Source organism: Capsicum annuum, chromosome 11, assembly GCF_002878395.1.
Source record: "Capsicum annuum cultivar UCD-10X-F1 chromosome 11, UCD10Xv1.1, whole genome shotgun sequence".
NCBI classification, from domain to species: Eukaryota; Viridiplantae; Streptophyta; class Magnoliopsida; order Solanales; family Solanaceae; genus Capsicum; species Capsicum annuum.
Window position 1 is genome coordinate 73,164,685 of NC_061121.1, and position 19,090 is coordinate 73,183,774.

General features: G+C 30.7%; 1 long non-coding RNA gene across 1 annotated transcript; it reads right to left on the reverse strand.

Moving 5' to 3' along the window:
- Positions 1-9,414: 9,414 nt before the first annotated feature.
- On the reverse strand, positions 9,415-10,295 carry LOC107848430. Its single transcript, XR_001668011.2, has 3 exons — positions 10,002-10,295; positions 9,780-9,888; positions 9,415-9,684 (listed from the first exon to the last, which is right to left on the reverse strand). It is a non-coding gene; the product is annotated as an uncharacterized LOC107848430 (long non-coding RNA).
- Positions 10,296-19,090: the final 8,795 nt, after the last annotated feature.

Genomic DNA, 19,090 nt, shown 5'->3' on the forward strand with positions numbered 1-19,090 from the left:
AAAATCTAAGCGAGCCTCCTATAAAATGTCAAGTTAATTTAAAATATCACGAGTTAATTTTTCATTTTGTATCTATTTTATCTTTTTTGTTAAATATTTATTAATTTTCTAATACTTAAATGACTTATAATAATTGATTAGGGGTGATATAATAAAATTACGGTTGAAGCAGCTAAAACAGACATGTCATAAACGTCTATTTATTTTTTTCAATAATATTATTAATTTTTTAATACATAAATAACTTATAATAATTAATTAGGAGTGATACAGTAAAATTATAGTTTAAGAAGCTGAAGCAAGCATGTTGACCATGAACAGCGTGCTTCAGCTTCTTCATTCTCACTTTTCTTTTCTATTATATAGAAGAGATAGTTTTGACATGTCTGCTTCACCAGGCTACTTGCTCCATGATTTTACTATATCCTTCCTAATTAATTACTGCTTGCTCCGTAATTTTACTATTCATCCCTAATTAATTATTATAAATTATTTATATGCTAAAAAATAATAATACTTAATTTTAAAAAATAAAATAGAAATCTATGACATGTCTATTTCAGCTGCTTCAATCGTGATTTTTACTATATCACTCCTAATTAATTATTATAATTCATTTATGTATTGAAAAATTAATAATATCCCATTCGTGATTTCACTATATCACGTTAATTAATTATTATAAGCCACTTATGTATTACAAAATTAATAATATTTAATTTAAAAAAATAAAATAAATATTTATGACATATCTGTTTTAGTTGTTTCAATCGTAATTTTACTATGTATTATTATAAATCATTTATGTACTAAAAAATTAATAATATTTAATTAAAATTAAAATAGATATTTATGATATGCCTTCTCCAGCTACTTCAACCATAGTTTTACTAAGTATCACCCCTAATTAATTAGTATAGTAAGTATTAAAAAATTAATAATAATTAATAAAAAAGGTAAAATAAATATAAAAATGATAAATTAACTCTTGATGTTTTAAGTTATACCTAATTTAGCAAATTTCAGTCATATGATTAAAGAGCCAAACTTCAAAATGCATCAAATTTTGTTATTTATATGAGTAAAAAGTTACACATAATTATCTTGTGAAATAATTTGACTCCTTGAAAAATCATATCGAGTAGTTAATATATTTCGTATATTCATATTTTATAATTCATAATTTGAATTGACATCAATCTTACTTATCGTATATAATTAAAATATTTTAACTATTGGGCCGTGCTGACACGGCCATGCCCCTCTAGTATTATACAGAATAGAAGAAGTAATATATCTTAATTAAGAGATAAATATAATATATTTATTCAGTTGTCATAATCAAATAGGATTCTAAGAATATATTTGGGAAAAAAGTGAAAGCTGTACCAAAAGTTTATGATAGTGATACTAGTAGGGCGGTTGATGCCATGCCCCACTTTGCAACGTCCATAAAAGCGTCATATAATATTAGCTCATTTTTTAAGAATTAATTTCAAACTCGCCTTATTTTCCTAGCTACTAGCTACCAACTATTACTTAGGTGTGGTCGTTTGGTTGAAACAAGTTATTTATAATAATTAATCTCAAAATTAGTTATTTTAAAATTAATTATCTTATCATGCATTTGAAATAAGTTATTAATCAGTATGATATAAATGATGGGATAAATAATCTCAAAATTAATTAATACCTCGAATCAAATGTAGAATACAATAATCCTACATTTTATTCAGGGACTATTATACCTTATATCTCACACTAAACTATCCATGAGGGTATGTTTGGTACGAAGAAAAATATTTTTTTTATTATTTTTGATGACTTAAGTGTTTTCAAAAATATTATTTAAATAGATTTATATTTCTCCAATTTTAAGCAAAATGACTTCCTGACATATATAAAGTAAGAAAAATATTTTTCAAAACTCCCTTTCAACTATATCACCACCACTCACTCCACCCAGACGTCGTAGATCGACCACTAATCCCCAACCCTCTGACCTACCACCTCGTCATATGACCGACCCGCATACCTACCTTCATTTCAGGTCTACACTTTCTCCACTCGTTTCTCCCCCTTACCGCCTCATCCTCTACCTTCACATCACTCTCACCCTCATCTTTTTCTCAGGACTATCCCTCGTCACCCTTTATCCAGGCTCAAGCCTTTGGCCCTGCCCCCAATTTGAAGCCTTGACTCTTCGACTGAGGATTTGACCCGACCCGACTTTTGTCCTTGATTCTAATTTTGGACTCGACCTTGGCTCTCGATCCTGATTCAGGATGCGACTTCTGACCCCCAATCTAGGACACAACTCTCAACCTCGATCTTGACTTGAGACCTAACCCCGATCTTAAGCAGAAACCAAGACCTAATTAGGCCCCAATTTGAAGCCCAAACTTGAGACTCGACCCTAACTTCGATTATCGCCAATCCTGAGCCAAGATTCAACTACAAGTTGAATCTTGAGTTGGGTTTAGGATTAGGGTAAAATTTGTGTCTTACGTTGGGTCGATTCCTAGGTCGAGTTTAGGTTGGATTTCAAGCGGGTCTCGAATCATGACTAGGTCTGAGTCCGTGTTAAGTATGGGGTTCGAGTTTAGTTTCATAGTATTTGTTCAAACTTACCTAAATGTTGTTAGGATAATATTTTCTTCTTACTAATCGAACACCAAAAAATAAGTAAGATACCACTTATTTTTCAGGAGGACATTTTCCTTCGTACCAAACCCAACCTTAATATAGACATATTTGCAATTACCTTTTAGAGTTTCTGAAGCTAATTAATTATTCACCAAAAAAAAATTAAAATTCAAAGTTTAGAGGAGTACTAATTGTGAAAAGTTTAGCAGATGATCGATTATTTAAATTTTTACTTTATTAGTGCGGATTCGATTCTCAACTTTGTAATTCCTCCTAATTTTCCTTGCCCTTAGTTCTTTTAAAAAAAATAGAAAGAGAAAAAAAGAAACAAAGAAAGAAGAGTGCTTACTATATCACTTTAAGATACACTTTTCACCTATTTAGTTTGCTAAAACTCTCTTCTTTTTCATGCAAACCCTAGCCACCAATCCATAGCCTGACCATGGCCAACCAGGCCACTGGCCGGCCGAATTCGTTAACTGGCCAGCTTCTATCTCCTCCTTCTAATATTATGTTCCCTGTACTTCCTTCAGCACCTTCCACCCCTAAAGATAAAATCGCAATAAGATTGGAAAAAATCACAGATAAGGATTCTATTTTACCTATCGAGCCTAAACAATCTAACATTGAGGGTACTCCTTCCACCCCTAAAGATAAAATCGCAATAAGATTGGAAAAAATCACAGATAAGGATTCTATTTTACCTATCGAGCCTAAACAATCTAACATTGAGGGTACTTCAACATTACAGGAGGGCAGATATGTAGATTTACTGAAGCCTTCAACCATACACATCCCAAAGAATAATGGTAAACTTCGAATGGAACCAATTCCTATTAAGAAGCCTACATACCATGATGGAATACCCAGAATAACATGGACTGAAGAAGAAGTCAAGCTAATGAACACCATTGAGAATTTGCAATACACAGTTATTGGCAAATTTTCTTATGGGTGGCCTGATTTGGAGGAACTTCAATATCAAATTCCTAAATAATGCGTTGTAAAAGGTGACTGCACAATACTGCACAATTGGATTGTTACGAAATAGACATGTTCTAATTTGATTTGAGCTATTTGAAGATTTTGTGAATATGATGTCAAAAAATGCTTACTATATTACTGCTAAGGATGGCTCTTCGTATCAAATAAGACCACTTATTTTTTATGCAACTTTCAAAATGGGTGAGGAAACAACACAAGCCATAGCCTGGATATCTTTCCCGGATCTTTGGCCTACCTTTTTAATTAAAGAATCATTATTTTCTCTAGCATCTATAGTGGGTAAACCAATTCATCTAGACATGGATATAATCAATGAAACTAGACCAAGTTGTGCCAGAGTCAAAGTATAGGTTGATCTAATAGCAAATTTTCCAAAATTTGTGGAGCTGGAAATAAAAGATCCTGTAACAAAAGTGTATAAAGTGGAGAAAATCAAAATATAATATGATATGCTCCCAAAATATTATAAGAAATGCAAATTTCAAGGTCATAATGAAGATGAGTGCAGGATTCTTCATCCGAAATTAAGAGAAAACATAGGTAAAGTAAATGAGAATGAATTAGATAGCAAGAAGAACAACCAATAAAGGTTCACAGAAGATATTCCAGATAGAACCCAATAGAGAAGTTATTTCCTAGAAAGGAAAATGCTGAAGAAAGGGAGAAGGACAATGTGAATGGAGACAGAAAGGACAAGAATCAAGAAGGTATTATTACAAATATTCCTTTTGCAGCCTTAACAGACAAGTTAAGTGAAGAAGAAGGAATGAAGAATGAAAAGAATTTGAGTAGATTGGAGTCAGAAACCAGTAAGGAGGATAACAGTAATGATAGACACCAAGAAAATTCTACTAAGAGTTGGGTTCATAGCACTTTCTACAAAAAGGACTCACAAGTGAACAATACATTCTTTGCAACAGAGTTAAACCAATGTACAAAAGAAATAGCAGAGGATGTAGCAATTATGATGGAGCTAGATGGGTGAAGGGATCATGAAAAACAGATTACTAAAAATTCAACAAATAATACAGTACCTTGTATCATAGAGGCGAGGGATCACTCAAAGGAGGATGAAGTTTTCTGTTATCAGTGAGGCACATGAAACAGAAAATCTACAAGTAGATGCAGTTGGTGGTGATATGCAATCAATAAATACTTCAGGGATGGGGCATGGTGTTAATCATAATATGTTCCAAAAACATCCCCAAATATCAAATTCACTGATTTAATTATCAGTGAATCATAATAGGGACATGACATGGTAACAAAAATACCAGTAGAGAAAGGGATAAAAGAAGAAAGGGAAGAAAAAGTTTTGGATGCTTTCCCACCAGCAATAGGGGAAAAATGCATGATCATATGATGCAAGAGACTAATGCAGAAAAAAATACATCAAAGAAAAGTTCTCCTATTAATAATTTACAGGAGATAGTCTCTCAAAAATGCATTGAAGAAATCGCTGTAAAGAAAGGGGTAGTAAATGAGTTAGCAGTTGAAAAGAATAAAAAGCAGGATATAAATATCAATAAAAGAAGTGAAGAGAAAGGGGACAATAGAAGAAGTGCAGCCAAAAAAATAAAATAAAGTCAAGGATGAAGGCATTCATATGGAATATAAGATCAGTGAAAACCCATACAGCATTTCACAGGGTTCAAATGCTTAATAATTTTCATAAATTTTTCATTATAGCTCTTTTAGAGACTTTCTAGAGAGTCAATCACATTCATAGGTACAAGAAAAGATTGAGGATGGATACGGCAAGTGCAAATAACAATGGAAAAATATGGTTCTTTGTCAGGGAACAAATATATGTGGAGATTTTAAGGGACACAGAACAACAAATAACTCCCAGGTTGTTCATACAGAAGTTAAACAAACATTGTGTAGTAACTTGGGTGTATGCTAAATGCTCTAAAAATGAAATACATGCATTGTGGAATGATATTTATCAGCTCATTGAGGGCATGAATCAGCCTTGGATTGTGGGAGGTGACTTTAATGTCATTCTTAATGAAGAAGAAAAATTGGGAGGCTTACCTGTGTTACCTCATTAATGTGAGGATTTTGCTTTTTGTGTAAATTCCAGTGAACTGGAAGAAATTCCTTTCAAAGGAAATCCTTTTACTTGGTGGAATGGTAGCTGGTTCAGATTGTATATTTGAAAGATTAGATAAAGTTTCCACTAATCAGGACATACAAGCTTTGGTTTTCAGACTGAGAGGTTGAACAGTTAGCAAGATTTGGATCTGATCATGCCCCTTTTTAATCACTTTGACTTAGAGGAATTAGGAGCATAAAAAGTCTTTCAAATTTCTCCAATTCTGGACTAAGCATGAAGAATTTTTTAGATATTGTGAGCTCTAAGTGGCATACTGAAGTGGAAAGCAACTGTTTTTATAAGCTTAAGCATAAAATTAAACATATAAAAAGGTGTTTTCAAAGTGGAGTAGGAAGAATTTTGGAGACATTTGCAGCAAATTATCATCAGAGAAGAACTTCTGAAGTTGAAGGAAAATCTATTTCTAGAAGATCCATCTAATGAAAATAGATGTGCCCTTCAAAAAGAACAGGCAAAGCTCAAACAATATTTACATTATGAAGAAAAATTCTGGAGACAAAAGGTTGGTCTTACCTAATTTTCAGAAGGAGACAGAAATACTAAGTTTTTTCATAACTTAGTAAAAGGAAGGAGAAGCAGGCTGAAAATCAAGAGAATACAAGGATTAGATGGAAACTGGTTAGAAGAAGAAGATTTAATGGCCACAGAAGCAGTGCTGTTTTACCAAAATTAGTTTTAGCAGGAAGAAGGAGACCAGGACTACTCTATTCTGCACACTTTCCTACTCTTATTAGTGAAGAAGAAAATGATTATCTCACTGAACTACCAGATGAAGAAGAGGTAAAACATGTTGTCTTTAATCCTAAGGGAGAAAGTGCTTATAGGCTAGATGGTATGTTTGGAATCTTTTACCAAGTTTGCTGGGAGATTGTAAGACCAGATGTAGTGGAATTAGTAAAAGCTTTCTTTCAAGGAATCACCCTTCCAAAAGTTATTACTTATACTAATCCCATATTGCTCCCTAAAAAAGCTAATTCAGTTAGTTTTGCAGAATTCAGACACATTAGTCTAAGCAACTTCATCAATAAAGTCTTTTCCAGAGTGGTTCACGATAGATTGGAGAAATTTCTTTAAACAGTTATTTCTAGCAATCAATCAAGATTTGTGAAAGGAAGATATATTATTGAGAATGTTCTCCTTACACAGGAGATTGTTACAGATATTAGAAAGAGGGATAAGCCAGCCAATATTGTTATAAAGTTGGACATGACCAAATCATATGACAGGGTATCTTGGCTATTCCTAACCAAAGTGATGAGGAAAATGGGTTTTTCAGAAAAGTGGATGGAGTTGATATGGAGACTAATTACAAACAACTGGTACTAAATACTTTTCAATGGGCAAGCTCATTTTTTTCACTCAAGGGGACCCACTATCACCAGCTTTATCATTCTATCAGCAGAAATCCTTTCTAGGGCCTTGAATAGCCTTTTTGAGAAGGATAACGACCAAGGATTTAATCTTTCTAAGTGGAGTGCAAAAATTAACCATTTAGCTTATGCTGATGACACTATAGTTTTTCCTTTGCAGAAGAAAATTCTCTCCATATGACAATGGATGTACTTAGAGAGTATGAAAAAACATCAGGTCAGTTGGTGAACAGAGACAAAAGTGCATTCTATATGCACAGAAATACTTCTACAGATCTGAGACAGGTGTGGCTAATATAACAGGTTTTAACAATGGTGCTTTCCCTTTCAAATATCTTGGGTGTCCTATTTTTCATACTAAAAAGAAGAATGTGTTCTATAACGAGTTGATAAAGAAAATCAAGGACAGGTTACATCATTGGAAAGGAAAGCTACTTTTTTTTAGAGGAAAGTTGTGTTAATCAACAATGTTCTTTAGAGCATGCCCCTCTATTTGTTGCCAGCCATGGATCCGACCAAATACACCATTACTAAAATTCATAGAGTGTTTGTAAGTTTTTTTAGAGCAGGAAAATGGAAGAAAGAAACAGACATTAGTATAAATAGTTAAATATTGGCTTGCCTAAGGAAGAAGGGGGATTAGGGTTCAGATCACTCTTTGATGTTTCAAAAGCTCTTTTTGCTAAACTGTGGTGGAATTTTAGAGTTACGAGTACATTATGGTCTACTTTGATGTGGAACAAATATAGCAAAAAATGAAATCCTACACAAGTTATACGGAAAAGAGGTTCACAACTTTGGAGGTTGATGCTGGAAGCAAGAGACTATATTGAAAATCATTTTGAGTGGGAAACAAGGTGTGGTAATGTGGGTTTTTGGCATGACAATTGGACTACAATGGATCACTGATAAGTGTTCTACCATCTGATGAACCTAGAGACTTGAATAATGAGGAAGTTAGTGAAGTAATGCTTAATGCCCAGTGGAATTTCCAACTATTAAATCAAAAACTATATAAGTACTTTCCTACCTTTGAATAGTAATAGCACCAGTAGTGACAAGCCTAGGTGGATTTTATCTAAAAGTGGGGAATTTACTATCAAAACAGCCAGGGAACAACTCAGAAACAGAAGAAAGAAATCTTGGTTTTTCACTAAATTGTGGAAAAATAGATTACCTTTTAAAATTGCCTTTTGTCTGTGGAGGATTTGGAGAGAAAAAATTTCCGTTGATGATGTTGTTGCTAGATGTGGTATGCTATAGTCTCATGATGTAGGTGTGGTGTCAATCCACAACTTGAAACTATAGAACATTTATTCCTAACAGGGGAGTTTGCTTGTAACATTTGGATAAGATATGCTCTGGCCGCAGGTATACAAGGTCATTTTATTCAAATAAAGCAAATAATTGTCAAGTAGTAGAAAGCCAAATGTCCATACAAGTTAAAACCCCTAATCAGGATGGCTCCTGCTTTTATAGAATGACATATATGAAAATGGAGAAATAACCAGATTTATGAAGGTAATATGTCTATAAACAAAATTATCTCTGACATTGACCCGAATCTGCACCAATTTGCTATGGTGGAATATCCTTGGATAGCAGAAATTCCAAGGACTTGAGTTCTTATGGTGCAGTTCTTTGAAAGCCTTAAGTCCCAGGTATCTTGTCAAGCAATCAATTGGCATTTCCCAGCTAGAGGATATTATAAATGTAGCATAGATGGTTCCTCTAAAGGGAACCCTGGCCCTGCTTTATGGGCCTTTTGTGCTAGGAATGACTTAGGAAACCTAGTTCATGCGAGTGTTAATAAAATCCACAACTCAATAAGTCTCCATGCTGAAGCTAAAACAATTGAACAAGACATAGATTTTTGTATGACACACAATCTACTGCCTTTAGTGATGGAAACAGATTCATTAGCTATGAAATGCATAATTGAAGATGGGTAGAAGATTCCATGGAGCATCAGTATGGAACTTAGGAGGATACAAGGATGGAAGGAAAAGGAAGAGATTTTGTTTGCACACATCATGAGAGAGGGAAATCAAGTAACGGAAGATGGGTAGAAGATTCCATGGAGCATCAGTATGGAACTTAGGAGGATACAAGGATGGAAGGAAAAGGAAGAGATTTTGTTTGCACACATCATGAGAGAGGGAAATCAAGTAACGGATTTTCTAGTTAACTTTGTTTTCTATTTTGCAGGGCCTTTAAGCTATATTCACTTTGCAGAACTACCTACTAGAGCAAGAAAATTATTGAACGTAGATAAATAAGGAATTTCAAGGCTTCGGTTTCAAAAGAGCAAAAATACAATACAAAGGAATACAAATTAGTCAAAGCATGTATCTGGAAGGAAATAAAAGGTTAACAACCAGCCAACAATTAAGGTACAAAAAACACATAGACTACATCTCAAGAACATAGACTACATCTCAAGAACATCATAAATGGAAAATGTAGCAATCAAATAACTTGTTACACTGAGCTTTATTTCTTCTGAAGTTAAGCAGTGGTATTAACCTCTTTGTGAGGTTCAACCTGCTTAAAAGATGAAAAAAAAACTTAGTTAAACAGACCTATATGGAGGTCCATTGGAGATAGTGAAGTGGGTATAGATCTAGTTAAACCCTTACCTTTGGAAGATTAAATTGACTTTATAAATCCACATCTTGAAGAAATCTTCAAATAGGATTGGTTACCATAGCATCTGGTGAGAGCTTATGGGATGTATTAAGATGGAACCTATCCAAAAGTTGTGGAATTTATTGGTCAAAATCAGATCAAGGAAATTGTGCCTAAACTTCTATTGCTTCACTTCTTCACAACGATTAATAGTTCAGTGAATCGAATGTTACCTAGAATTTACAGCCGAGGCTGGAACATCAACCCGACGCCATGGGACTTTCGAAGAGCCAGCTGAACCTCATTTTTCTTTTTCTTTTTCTTTTTCTATAGTCTTCTAAGTTTCCTTGATTTTTTTTCTTAAGTTTTTCTTTTGTTGTTTTAGATTAGAATGGATCGGGTTCCATTTGGGCTTAGATACATTAGTTGATTTGTACATATCTATTTATCATAATAAAAAGACACCCATAGGTCTCCACAAAAAGTTGTAAAAGAAATAGTCTGCACATCTTTTTAAAAGAATTGAAGTTAAAACTATTGAAATAATTAGTATATGCTAATAGAACTATCTATCTATCTTTTTTTTTTGTTAAAGTACTATCTATCTATCGGTAAAAGCCTCCGCATCTTCAATTATGTTTTTCTCTTTCTCGTTATTTTTGAATTGTCTTCATCTTTTAACAAAATAGTGTGTTGCCATTCTAATAAATTTGTAAAATTTTATTATCTTCGTATATGTCAAATAGAAAGTAAAAAGTTAAAGTGAAATGACTTGACAAGAAGAAGCCACCGACCAAAATGGGACTACTTGCAATTTGTCCCACACTTTTTTTTTAAATTATTTTTTAATATGATTTTCGAACTCGGGTCTCTTTGAACTAAACTTGCTCTTCCCCTTTATCCCTTTTACACTTTGTTTGGAGGGTGATTTGCCATGATTTCATACAGTATTATATGGTATGATATTATACTGTATAATATAGTACAGTACAGTATGATATTTGGATGAATCAGATTATTTATTGCTGTTTAATAATAATTTTATTATTTTATTTGATGGTATGGATTGTATCGTAACTAATAAGTTTACTAAGATGCCCTTTATTATTATAAATGTTAAATTTATCATAATTGTTAATAAAATAATTTTCTTTCTGCTATTTTTTCACATGTTTTGTCATATAAATATATTAAGTTATTGAATTCTTGTAAATTTTAACAAAATCAATACAAGAGTAGATTAAAATAAATGCAATTAGATTTATTGTTTATGGTAACAAATTTTTTTTTTTTTTGATGTTTCGAAATGTGACCACCAACGAAAAGTACAAAGTTTGAATGCATCTTTTGTGTATGTTACAGACATGTTCGGTATGGAATACAAAGTAATATTTCAAGGAAAACAAATTATTTCTTACTTATTTTCTTATGTTCGTTATGCAAATAGAAAAATATTTTAAAAAAATATTTGAATACATTTAACACAAAACAATGAGAATGATTAAAATAAGAGGGGTGAGGTAAGAAAAAAATTATGAAATTTTTGTTCAAAAATATTTGAGAGTGGGGTAGTAGAGTTGGGGATTGAGGGTAAGAGTAGGAGTGGAGTAAGAATTTTTTTTTAAAACTTTTTTTAGAAGATAAATTAATAAAAATATTTTTTTGTGGGTGGGTGCATAAGAGGGGAAGGGGGGTAGGATGTAGTGGTGGGGTCAGAAATTCTTTTTGAAACTTTTTTTTTCTAAAAAAAAAAAATTGGTGCGAGGAGGGGGGCTGATAAGTGGTGGGGGGAGCGAGGGATGGGTGAGGATGGGATACGAAATTTTTTTATTTTTTTTGAAAAATAAATTAAAATAGAGTTGGGGTTAGGGTTAGGGAGGTGGGATAAGGAAAAAGTTATTTAAAAAAAATAAAATATTTTTTTAGGGGGAGGGGTTGGCTAGTGGGGTGAGGGTCGGGGTAGGAGGTAGAGTTAAATAATATAGGGTAAAAGGTAAAATAAGATTATATAATATTAAACAAAGGCATAATTGAAAACAATAAGCAAACCATAGGATACCATCAAATCGATGGTTACATAAAGTAAGAATATTTATGGTTACCAAACCATGAAATTAAACCATACCATACATCTTAAGAAACAATCAAAACAAATACGATTCTCTTAATGGAAAAGGGCCTAAAATACCCTTCAACTATGTAAAATGGTGCAAAAATGTCTTCCGTTTATCTATTAGGCCTAAAATGTCCTTTCTGTCTATCTATTGGGCCAAAAATATCATTCTCACCTATCTATTGGGCCTAAATTGCCCTTCCTGTGCCTATTTTGCCCTTTTATTTAGGCAAATCACATGGAAAGGTCATTCTTAAAACTTAATTATATAAATAATAGTACTTTTTCAATATTATAAAAAAAAAATATTTTTACTTATATAGCCATTTAAAAAAATCAGAAAAGATAATTATAATTCCTATTTAATGCTATAACTAATTATCAATTTACCTTAATTTAAGAGATATTTTTTCAATCTTCAAATTAAAAGTGAAAAAGATAATCCCTACTTTCAAATCTTTCTCTCTTATATTCAAAATTTAAATATTTTTAAATAAACTAGGTATTTCATTATTTGCTCATGTAAGTTTTGTTTTGTTTTCATGTATGTTAACCATCTAGTATTATTTTATTATCGTGTATTTTTAATTCTAATGTAATGAATTAACCATAATTTTTTATGAAAAATATTTATGGAATAAAAATCATTATGTTGGAAGTACATATATATCATGTATTTTTGTTGTATAAATATAATTTATATCAAAGTCAGATTGTTATTATATTTTTAATATAATCTATGGGTTAAATATTCATGGTATATCTCATTATGTCGGGAGTACTTTTCTTGTTAAAAGATTATTTATTAAATATAAATATATATTTTCAGTATTACACGATATAAACTTTTTATATCTAAAATACCATGTATGTTTACGGTATAAATATAATTTATACGGTATAAATATAATTTGTATGGTTAAAACATACCATACATTTTTATGATATAAATATAATTTATATAATATATAAATTATCATAAATTTTTATGGTATAAATATACCATATATTTTTATGAAGGCCTTGTGAAAGCAGACAATAAAAATGAAAAATAGAAAATTTTGATATAGTATATAAAAATTCCTTTTCACGTAATTTGCCTAAATAAAAGGGCAAACTAACCCCAATAGGTAGAAGAAAAGAGCATTTTAGGCCTAATAGGTAGACATGAAGGATATTTTAGGCCCAATAGGTAGACGAAAGACATTTTTGCACCATTTCACATAATTGAATGGCATTTTAGGCCTTTTTCCTTTCTCTTAATAATCATACCATAAAAACCACCATTCAAACAGTGTGTTAAGGGGATGGGTACAGTACTTGGAAGTTGGAACTCTCCCATATAATTTGGGTATCCAGTTTTTAGTATATTGTAGTATTATTATATAAATTAATTTGATATGGTTTGAAAGTTTTAAAATTTAGTTTTGATATTTTATACTGTGGTAAATCGATGATCATAGTTTATTTAAATTTGATAATATATACTCGTATAATATAGTATTATGATTTTAACTTTTTAAAAAGAAAAGTCTCATGTTATCATACTTACATACACATGTAGAAATATTAGTTTAGGATACGTGCGTTGCACGTGTATATAACGTTAAAAAAAATTATATATTTAATTTAAACGTAAAAAAAATTAGTTAACAATTTTCAATGACATTTTATGATATTTAAAACTTTAAAACTATTTTTGTTGTTCCATGTTGAAGATGTTTATCCATGTTAATACAAATTAAGCTTGTCCGAGTTGACTTCAATTTTTTTTTTATCTTACGTTGTATATAAAACATCTACATATCTATGACTCTAAACTAAAGTACAATAATTGAGAATTTTATACTAGGAATAAGTGGAATAGAATACCAAATTTACAATAACTATAAACAAATTTACGAGTAATTTGTTCTAAAGGGAGACTGGAGCATGAGTATGGGTTTTGAGTCTCGAGTAGTTCTTCTTGTAGCTCGAAAGTTCAGTCGTGTGATTATTTTCTTGATGACCATAGGTGTGATTAGCGAACATATCACAGTTTAATCATGTTTAGATTAGTATTTCAAAGTGTTTGCATGTCAAGTACGTGATGCTTTGGATCTTCTTCGGGATTTCAGCATGGCAGTGAGCATTTGGTTTGGACCTAATTCCTCATCCTCCGCAAGTTTGAGCTGCTCTTATTTTAGGCCAGATGCTTATGCTCTTCCATCCCAATTGAGGTCTTGTTAATCTAGGTTGTAAAATTGATGCTCGTGCTGCTTCTTTGCCTTTTTTTTCATCTCTTTTGCCATAGAATTAATTTTATTTGATCAAGGAGTAGATGAATGTCGATGATTGGAAAATGTCCATTTGCATTCAGTTGCAAACCCTCAAATCTCTCTCTCTCTCTCTCTCCTTATGAGTTTGATGATTTTGTGGGGTAGGATGAGGTCTACAAGTTTTACTTTTTATGAACGCAACTTTACATGAGTCGGAATCTTTCAAAAATAACTTCCTTATCTCCGTTAGGTGGGGTAAGATATGCATTCACTTTGCTCTCTTCTTGCTCTATGATAATTTCAATACTCGTAGCTAATCATTCATAAGCCTAATCTAAAGCAATTAATGCCTCAATCAACAAAATGAAGATCCTACATAATGAGATAAATTAAGAATAAAAGATAGTTGTATAAAACTAACTCTTTTGTGCATCTTTCTCAAAATTGTCAAGTGAGTTCCTAATTTAAATTACAGGAATTCACCGATTCATGTTTATTGTAATAGATTCAGATTCATAAATTTGTAGAGAAATTCTTAATCTGAAACTTTAATATATATTGAAATTATCACCCTTGAATATCACAGTCATGTTATATATAGACATTAGCCATCGTTGAACACTTTTACGCCACACTTTATAAGTTGTTTATGACTAATAACCAAACAAATTAAATAAAATCAAAGAGAATAGCACCTATGAACGTAGTAAAGGTAGGATGACTTTTTTCTGTAGCTCCCTTATAGCACTTCGTACTGCTTAGTCAGTGAAGCATTGAATTTTTCTACTATACCTTTATACCCCAAATATGAAGAATAATAGTAACAAAATAAATGAGTAATTGCTGAAAAAATATTCGAAGTGTATAATCTTAACAATATTTAATGAGTTACTTTTACTTGTTACCTTGTCCAAAATTAAAACCTCGTGTAGAATATGTATCTAGGTAGTTATGGAAGTCACAAGTTAGAGCAATTCACTCCTATAAATAAAATTAAATGGAAGATAAAATTAATTTTTATTTCTCTTAAAATTAAGAGATATAGAGGAATGAAAGAAAAGCTACGCATGTGCAACTATTAGTAATTGAAGGCAACAACAAAATAGAAACTACAACCAATCAATATGACAATCAAGATATCAGATCAATGCAATTAAATCTAATCTTTACATAATTTTTTTTAAAGTCTGACCGAAAATTTAACCTTTAAACAAAAAAATTTCAAAACCTGACAAAAAATTATAACAAAAAAATGCGATAATCGAGATATCAGAACAAAATGATTCAACCTAATCTTTATAAAAAAAAAATTTTAAGTGTAACCAAACCTTCGTCTACCACCCGTATTGTATTAAGTAAAACAAACATCAATCACGCGTCAAAACCTACATAATTGTGTCAGATTTAAGAAAATTTTACAGAATCCTATCAGTAGTTATTAATTAGCAAAACATTGTAGCTAAAGAGTTACATTGAGTTATAGAAGAAACCTATAATTTTATAAAAGAGACATATAGTTTTGGAAGAGAATTACCTCTAAACCCCAAACCTCTACTCCTATTATTTCACACTTTCTTTTCTATTGTATATGTTGAAAACATGACTCCATTGAATAATCCTGGTATACTTTAATTAGAAATAGTTAATTATATAAAAGGTATTTAATACTTTAAAGTCATCCTTTTTGAATGAAGAAAGAGAAGAGAAATTGTAATGGTAAACCTTCGTATCATATAATTCCTATATATTTACGTTTACAAACGTACAAAGTAAATTTCAATTTTCCTTATATTTAGGTGTTTTGCTTCCCATATACTTAGGAATATCAAAACTTTCCATATATTAATTATATTTAATATCTAATAGTATAATAATTTAAAGAAAATATTAAAAAGATGATTTTATCTATTGCGAAGTCTTTTAATGAAGGGCAAAAAGTTCAAATCACTTTTCTAAGGGTCTTCATACTTTTAATGTAGATATAGATATAGATATAGATTATAGATATAGATATAGATTATAGATATATAAAAAAGAAACTATAAACAACTCCTTTTGTAATCAATTACATACAAAAAATATTTCAATTAAGATAGAATGGTCAAAATTCCAACATCTAAATATTTAGTTTAATATTAATACTAGGTTGTATATTTATTAGTATTTTAATAAAATATTTAAATTATTTATATAACCATATATTTAGGTATGATATTCACGGTATTTTAGTTGTTACTTATAAATACCAAATAATGTATTGAATATAAGAAAAAATTAAAATATATATCATGTACTATATCAAATATCATAATACCAAACGCATAAAATCAAAACTTTGATTTGATATAATATTTCGAGATATATCAAACCATGTCCACCTATACTTTTAACTATCGATGTATCTAGTACTAGTGATCACGAGAAAAATAAACAAAAATTGTATCCTATATTTGGGGTAAGTTTAAAGAGGACCTTAAACATATTTTAAAATATCATGATTCTTTAAAAATATTATACTTTAAACCTTCTTTAAATATTCAATAAATTTTATCCATCAGATTTGATAGAAATTGTGAAAAAGAAAGAATTCAAAAGGATTTCACATTAAGAGGTGTAAGTTTTGCAAGACCAGATCGGCAGGGTTGGAGGTCTAACAGTGAACGTTACAAAGAGGCTTTAAAAAAAATTTACCAGCAAATTTTTATAATTTTTTTAGATGCGAAATCATACTTTTCTAAGTTGACATATTTATATTGAATAAATTCTAATAATATCTAAAATAGACTATATACTTGAGAAATAAGAATATCAACAATGAAAATCTTTTAATGAAAAAAATAATAAAATCAAGTTCAATTGTTTAGTAAGTTGATAGAATGCTGTCGAAATAGTAATGTTTTTGATCTATTTGTAAGTAGACAACAATAATTTTACAAAAAGTTTCAGTAGACTTCAGAATATTTAATATCTGGTCTATTGAAATGTGCGTTGCACATTTATTTCTAAATATTAAATACATTTAAATTTTATAATTGTAAATAATAAATTTTGAAGTATAAAAAAAGGTACATATATTAGTGTCCTTTTTGGGTAAAATTTTCTTCACATTTATATGAATTATAAATTCTTTAGGTTTGATTTGTTTATAAGTCTGTGTATATTTATTTTTGTGATTTAAGTAGCACAAAATATGGCTACTATTCTAGTCAAAACAGAAACTCTTCAAGTAGGGGTGTGCAAAAATCGAACTGACCGATAAATCGAACCGATAATAATGTTATTGGGTTATTGGTATTGGGTTATTGAGTTAATGATTTTTTATTGGTTTTATAAAATATTTTATTGGGTAAACGGTTCGAGCTTATTGGGTTATCGGTTAAACTGATAACCCAATAAGGATACACTAAGTTATTGTTTTATCCCTATTTATGTTATATACATAAATATCTATATTACTTCTCTCTCTCTGTATATATATGTGTGTGTGTATGTGCGCGCACTATTTATTCGCAATTCAGTGATTCACAAAGTATTAACCTATTCAAGGCAACAAAGGAACAATATAAAGCTTGGGTATTATCGTATTAGAAAGCTTGAAGCATTTAGTAGCTTCCAACAATTAGGATTTAGTTTTTTTTCCGAACTAAGATTCAGTTCAAGTTTGAAAATTCTTGTAAACTAAAATGCATTGCGTAGGATTTTGGCGGTAACTGAGATTTCATTTTTTTATGTTAGTTGTTACTATTTTTATTTTATGAGTATTTTCTTATTGGTTAAACCGAACCGTTGAGGATCAAAAACTGATAAACCGAAAAGAAAATATCTTATTGGTTTTACATATTTAAAAACTAAAAACCGATAAACCGAATCAATAACACATAAAATCGAACCGAACCGATCGGTGCACACCCCTATCTCGAAGAGCAAATAACTAACCTAAAAAATGTGAAGGGGTAGCTAAGGGTGTTCATGGATTTGGTTAAAAACTAAACCGAACCAAACTGATTAGAAAAATCGACATTTGGTTTGGTTTAGTTTGGTTTGGTTTTAAATTTTAAAAAATCGATGCTATTTGGTTTGGTTATGGTTTTACTTAAAAAGAACCGTAAAAATAACCAATCCGATCCGATAAATTTTATATTTATATATTATAATTATTTATATATAATTTATAAATAAAATATAAATATTTTATTAAATTTAATCTAAAACTAAATTTTAATCTATGTCTAGCCCAACCAATACTTTAACCCAATTTTCCAAAGCCCCAAACCCAAGCCCAACTCTACCTACTATTACTAATAAGTTAACCTTACGGTCCCTACCTCACTTCTTCTACTTCAGCTTTCACAATACAAGTTACCATGGTCCCTGGTTCAAATGGTAGTTTTATATCTCCTTGTTTATTCAATCGTTTCCCTATATAATTAGCTCACTTAGCTAGTTTTTAAAGTAAACAAATAACTTAAATTTGCCCAACTCTGTCTCTTCTTGCAGTACACTGCAATAGAATACAAAGCTCTGTTTTACAATGTACATGTATGTTTTTGTATGTTGTTGGATAATTTTAGTGCCTACAATACAAAAATGGTGCTTTTCATCTCAATGTTGGTTTTGTTTAATGTGTTTGTTCAGATTTTTAAGAGTTTATAGTGTCATTTGTCCATCACTGTACAAATATTTCATGAGAAATTATTCAATGTGATACTCTTTTCTATGGATTAAAAAAGGAGTTTATTCTAGAAATGGTTGGAGCAGACTAGTCAATAACAAAAAAAACGAACCAAACTGGTGAGAACCAAATCGATGGTTTTTTTTTGTGGTTTGGTTTAATTTTAGAAATTCAAAAACTGACTAAATTCGTTTTGGTTATGGTTTTAACCACTAACCGATCCAAACCGACCCATAAATACCCCTAGCTATGACCGACGTCTCACCTCTGCGGCATCTA